Here is a 6,159-nt window from a genome sequence, read left to right as displayed (position 1 = left end):
GCCGAACCTCGCCGGCGCCCTGCCGCGGCCGCTGTCCGGCGGACCGCGCCTGACCACGCTCGGGCGCCCCGCATCCACGCCCGTGCCCGTTGACCCGCTAAGGCCTCTGGCCCACTGACCAGTGGGGCCCAGCCCCTGGTTATGAAAAATCTAATAAATAAATAGTTAACTAATTAAACTTAATTAACCAGATTAGTTAGTTAAACCTAATTAGCTAATTAATGTGACTATGACGGTGAGATCCACACACCAGTTTGACCAGTCAACTAACTGGTTGACTGCTGACATCACTCTAACCTCATGCTGATGCAGTAAACCTAATTTTGGATTTTATTAAGTCTGTTAAGTCCAGAAATTAATTAAAACTTTGGATATTAATATAAAATAATCTGTAACTCGGATGGAAAAGTTTAATACATGAAAGTTGCTCAGAACGACGAGACGAATGCGATTACGTAGTCCGTTCGTCTGGCACACATCCCTAGCATAGTGAATATGGAACTGCCTCCTCTGGTTTGTCCGTCCGGAAATGCCAAACTTCGGGAAAACTTTCCCGGATGTTATCCCCCTTCGCCGGTATCGTGTAACATTGTGTTAGAACACCCCTAGCGCTGCTTATTGTCTTGTCATGCATAGTATTGCACTTGTTTGCGATGTATTTATTGTTTCTCCCCCTCTTCTCTCTAGTAGACCCGAGACCGCTGCTAATGCCACTGTGATCGACTACGTCGACGGCGACCATTCTTGCCTTTCAGCGAAGCTTCTAGGCAAGCCCTGATACGTTTCCAACATATCTATAATTTTTTATTGTTCCATGCTATTATATTATCATTCTTGAATGTTTAACAATCGTTTTATAATCATTTTATATCATTTTTTGTGACTAACCTACTAGCATAGTGCCCAGTACCAGTTGCTGTTTTTTGCTTTTTTACATTGCAGGAAATCAATACAAAATGGAGTCCAAATGCAGCAAAACTTTTTGTGGATTTTTTTGGACCAGAAGACACCCAATAGGCCGGAGAAGCACCTAGTGGGTGCCCCAAGGGGGGCACAACCCACCAGGGCGCGCCTGGGCCCCCAAGCATGCCCAGGTGGGTTGTGACCACCTCGGTGCCCTCCCGCACCGCCTCTTTGCTTTATAAATACCCCAATAGTCCAGAAATCCTAGGGGAGTCGATGGAAATCAATTCTAGCCGCCACAAGTTCTAGAAACCACAGATCCAATCTAGACACCATCACGGAGGGGTTCATCATCCTCATTGGTGCCTCTCCTATGATGCGTGAGTAGTTCATTGTAGACCTACGGGTCCATAGTTAGCAGCTAGATGGCTTTCTCTTTCTCTTTTGATTCTAAATACAATGGTCTCTTGGAGATCTATTTGATGTAACTCTTTTTTTTGGTGTGTTTGTTGGGATCCGATGAACTTTGAGTTTATGATCAGATCTATGTTTTTATCCATGGAAGTTATTTGAGTCTTTTGATCTCTTATATGCATGATTACTTATAGACTCGCATTTCTTCTCCGATATTTGGGTTTTGTTTGGCCAACTTGATCGATTTTTCTTGCCATGGGAAGAGGTGCTTTGTGATGGGTTCGATCTTACGGTGCTTGATCCCAGTGACAGAAGGGGAAATGACACATATGTATAGTTGCCATTAAGGATAACAAGATGGTGTCTATTTCTACGTAAATAGATCTTGTCTACATCATGTCATCGTTCTCATTGCATTACTCCGTTTCTCCATGAACCTAATACACTATATGCATGCTGGATAGTGATACGTCCATTTTGCATCATGTTTTCTACTGTTATTTATGATGTTTTTATCGATAATAATGCTTTTTGGAGTAATTCTAATGCCTTTTCTCTCATAATTTGCAAGGTATAAACAAAGAGGGAGAATTCCGACACCGGGAAATCTGGACCTGGAAAAGCTACGCCAGGCTACCTATTCTACACAACTCCAAACAAGTTGAAACTCCACGGAGAATTTTTATGGAATATATGAAGAATATTGGAGCAAATAAGCACCAGAGGGGCCCCACCAGGTGGGCACAACCCACCTGGGCGCGCCAGCAGCCCAGGCGCGCCCTGGTCGGTTGTGCTCACCCAGGCCCACCTCTGGTGCCCATCTTCTGGTAATAAGTCATTTTGACCTAGAAAAAATAAGGAGAGGATTTTTGGGACGGAGAGCCACCGTCTCGAGGCGGAACTTGGGTAGGAGCACTTTTGCCCTCCGGCGGAGCGATTCCGTTGGGGGAACTTCCCTCCCGGAGGGGGAAATCATCGTCATCATCATCATCAACAACTCTCCCATCTTGTGGAGGGGAATCTCCATCAACATCTTCAACAGCACCATCTCATCTCAAACCCTAGTTCATCTCTTGTGTTCAATCTTGTTACCGGCACTATAGATTGGTGCTTGTGGGTGACTAGTAGAGTTGATTACATCTTGTAGTTGATTACTATATGGTTTATTTGGTGGAAGATTATATGTTCAGATCCAATATGCTATTTAATACCCCTCTGATCTTGAGCATGATTATCATTTGTGAGTAGTTACTTTTGTTCTTGAGGTCACGGGAGAAATCATGTTGCAAGTAATCATGTGAACTTGATATGTGTTCGATATTTTGATAGTATGTATGTTGTGATTCCCTTAGTGGTGTCATGTGAACGTCGACTACATGACACTTCACCTTATTTGGGCCTAAGGGAATGCATTGTGGAGTAGCAATTAGATGATGGGTTGTGAGAGTGATAGAATCTTAAACCCAAGTTTATGTGCTATTCTGTAAGGGACCGATTGGATCCAAAAGTTTAATGCTATGGTTAGAATTTATTCTTAATACTTTTCTCGTAGTTGCGGATGCTTGCGGGGGGGTTAATCATAAGTAGGAGGTTTGTTCAAGTGAGAACATCACCTAAGCACCGGTCCACCCACATATCAAATTATCAAAGTAGCGAACACAAATCGAACTAACATGGTGAAAGTGACTAGATGAAAATCCCGTGTACCCTCAAGAATGCTTTGCTTATCATAAGAAACCGTTTGGCCTGTCCTTTGCCTCAAAAGGATTGGGCTACCTTGCTGCACTTTTGCTATTATTATCGTTACTTGCTCGTTACAAATTATCTTGCTATCAAACTAATCGGTTACTTACAATTTCAGCACTTGCAGACATTACCTTGTCGAAAACCACTTGTCATTTCCTTCTGCTCCTCGTTAGGTTTGACACTCTTACTTATCGAAAAGAGCTACAATTGATCCCCTGCACTTGTGGGTCATCAAGGCTATTTTCTGGCGCCGTTGCCGAGGAGTGAAGCGCCTTTGGTAAGTGGAATTTGGTAAGGAAACATATATATATATATAGTGTGCTGAAATTTACTGTCACTTGTTACCATGGAAAACAATCCTTTGAGGGGTTTGTTCGGGGTATCTTCACCTCGACCGGAACCATAATTAGCTACCCCTCAACCTAATGCACCTACTAAAAATATTGAATATGAAATTCCTTCGGGTATGATAGAACAACTGCTAGCTAATTCTTATGCAGGAGATGGAACCCAACATCCTGATATGCACTTGATATATGTAGAACAAATTTGTGGATTGTTCAAGCTTGCAGGTTTACCCAGAGATGATGTTATGAAGAAGGCTTTCCCTTTATCTTTGAAGGGAAAAGCATTAGCATGGTATAGGCTATGCAATGATATTGGATCCTGGAATTGGAATCAATTGAAATTGGAGTTCCATCAAAAAAATTATCCTATGCATCTAGTTCATCGTGATCGGAATTATATATATAACTTTTGGCCTCGTGAAGAAGAAAGTATTACTCTAGCTTGGGGGAGGCTGAAGTCAATGTTACACTCATGCCCCAATCATGAGCTCTCAAGAGAAATTATTATCTAGAATTTTTATGCTCGGCTTTCTCGTAATGATCTAACCATGCTTGATACTTCTTGTGCTGGTTCTTTTATGAAGAAGACTATTGAATTCCGGTGGGATCTTTTGGAAAGAATTAAATGCAACTCTGTAGATTGGGAACTCGATGAAGGTAAAGAGTCAGGTATTAAACTTAAATATGATTGTGTTAAATCTTTTATGAATATCAATGCTTTTCAAAAGTTTAGCACTAAATATGGACTTGACTCTAAGATAGTAGCCTCCTTTTGTGAATCATTTGCTACTCATGTTGATCTCCCTAAAGAGAAGTGGTTTAAATATCACCCACCTATTAAAGAAGAAATTAAAGAACCGATACCAGTTAAAGAAGAAACTATAACTTATAATGTAGATCCAGTTGTTCCTACTGCTTATATTGAGAAACCACCTTTCCTTGTTAGGATAAAGCAACATGCTAAAGTTTCAACTGTGGTCAACAAAATCTATATTAGAACACCTAAACCTGATGAACAAATTAAAGTACAACTTAGTATTTCTATGGTTAAGGATCTCTTGGAAGAAAATGTAGATGGGCATGTTATTTATTTCTGTGAAGAAGCTATTAGAACTGCCAAACCTGACAAAAAGGACAAACATAGACATGTTGTTGGCATTCCCGTTGTCTCAGTTAAAATAGGAGGTCACTATTGTCATGGTTTATATGACATAGGTGCTAGCGCGAGTGCTATTCCTTATTCCTTATATCAAGAAATTATGAATGACATAGCACTCGCAGAGACAGAAGACATAGATGTTACTATCAAACTTGCTAATAGAGACACTATATCACCAATTGGGATTGTTAGAGATGCTGAAGTCTTGTGTGGGAAAATAAAATACCCTACTAATTTTCTTGTTCATGGTTCCCCACAAGATGACTTCTGTCCCATTATCTTTGGTAGACCTTTCTTGAACACCATTAATGCTAGAATAGACTGTGAGAAACAAACTGTCGGTGTTAGTTTTGGTGATGAGTCTCATGAGTTTGATTTTTCCAAGTTTAGTAGAAAAATTTATGAAAAAGAATTGCCTAGTAAAGATGAATTAATTGGCCTTGCTTCTATTGCTGTGCCTCATACTGATCCACTAGAACAATATCTGCTAGACCATGAAAATGATTTACATATGCATGAAAGAAATGAAATAGATAAGATTTTCTTTGAACAGCGTCCTCTGCTTAAACACAATTTGCCTATTCAAACTCTAGGAGGTCCTCCTCCACCTAAAGGTGATCCTGTGTTTGAATTAAAACAATTGCCAGGCACTTTGAAATATGCTTATCTTGATGAAAAGAAGATATATCATGTTATTATTAGTGCTAACCTTTCAGAACATGAAGAAGAAAGATTATTGAAAATTCTAAGGAAGCACCGAGCTGCTATTGGATATACTCTTGATGATTTAAAGGGCATTAGTCCCACTCTATTTCAACACAAAATTAATATGGAACCTGATGCTAAACCCGTTGTTGATCACCAACGTCGGTTAAATCCCAAAATGAAGGAAGTGGTAAGAACGGAAATCTTAAAACTTCTGGAAGCAGGTATAATCTATCCTATAGCTGATAGTAGATGGGTAAGTCATGTTCATTGTGTCCCTAAGAAAGGAGGTATAACTGTTGTTCCTAATGATAAGAACAAACTTATTCCACAAAGAATTGTTACATGTTATATAATGGTAATTGCTTTTAGAAAATTATACAAAGCAACTAGAAAAGATCATTACCCTCTGCCTTTTATCAATCAAATGCTAGAAAGATTATCTAAGCACACACATTTTTGCTTCCTTGATGGATATTCTGGTTTTTCACAAATATCTGTTTCTCAACCTGATCAATAAAAGACCAATTTTACTTGTCCCTTTGGAACTTATGCTTATAGATGTATGCCTTTTGGTTTATGCAATGCACCTGCTACCTTCCAAAGATGTATGACTGCTATATTCTCTGACTTCTGTGAAAAGATTGTTGAGGTTTTCATGGATGATTTCTCCGTTTATGGGAAGTCTTTTGATGATTGTTTAAGTAATCTTGACCGAGTTTTGCAGAGATGTGTACAAACAAATCTTGTCTTGAATTGGGAGAAATGCCACTTTATGGTTAATGAAGGTATTGTCTTGGGTCATAAAATTTCTGAAAGAGGTATTGAAGTGGACAAAGCTAAGGTTGATGAAATTGATAAAATGCCATATCCTAAAGATATCAA

Source organism: Triticum dicoccoides, chromosome 4A (genome assembly GCF_002162155.2).
Source record: "Triticum dicoccoides isolate Atlit2015 ecotype Zavitan chromosome 4A, WEW_v2.0, whole genome shotgun sequence".
Taxonomy (NCBI): domain Eukaryota; kingdom Viridiplantae; phylum Streptophyta; class Magnoliopsida; order Poales; family Poaceae; genus Triticum; species Triticum dicoccoides.
This window is presented reverse-complemented; position numbering follows the sequence as displayed.